Below are 640 nucleotides of genomic sequence, written 5' to 3' on the forward strand. Positions count from 1 at the left end.
TTAGCTGGCCATAGTGGTAGGTGCCTGTAATCCCAGCTACTCAGGAGGCTGAAGCAGAAGAATCACTTGGACCCAGGAGTTCAAGTTCTATTTTTATTAAGGTTCAGAAATCTCACCTTTTGCATAAACGTTAAAGAATTTGTCATTATTTTACTTGTCTAATCCATATGCTCAAGTTTCAAGGCATATAATCATTGCTTTATGCTTTATATAATAACTGACATTTGTTATAAACTATTTAGCCTCAATATCAAATGGATATTATCAAAAAACTGTGAATAATATCAAAAAATTGCCAATGTCGACTATATTACAAGTCATCATGGTGAGGTCTTGAAAAAAGTTTTCAATTAGCAATAATCACTTCTTAAATAAACCTCTAGCTATCATACCACCAGTGTGCAAAGCTGTTATATACTGTGTACAAGATTAAAAATCCAATGGGTAATCTATTTGTATAACATATGTTATTTTGAATTGTTTGGTTTAATAATTCTGATTAAAAAAAATCATTGACTATATAAGGAATTTTCAACATATTTCTAGCTGTATGTATCATCTATAGATTGAAGTTTGAAGAGAGGAGATTTCTATTGGAAAGTTGTCTTATTCTTATACTACTATTTGTGTGTTGTATCAT

General features: G+C 30.3%; 1 non-coding gene across 1 annotated transcript; it reads right to left on the minus strand.

Moving 5' to 3' along the window:
• Positions 1-272: 272 nt before the first annotated feature.
• Positions 273-409, minus strand: LOC116552468. Its single transcript, XR_004269398.1, has one exon. It is a non-coding gene; the product is annotated as a U4 spliceosomal RNA (small nuclear RNA).
• Between the last annotated feature and the right edge of the window lie 231 nt (positions 410-640).

This window comes from Sapajus apella, unplaced genomic scaffold (assembly GCF_009761245.1).
Source record: "Sapajus apella isolate SASKATOON/1434 unplaced genomic scaffold, GSC_monkey_1.0 scaffold11, whole genome shotgun sequence".
NCBI classification, from domain to species: Eukaryota; Metazoa; Chordata; class Mammalia; order Primates; family Cebidae; genus Sapajus; species Sapajus apella.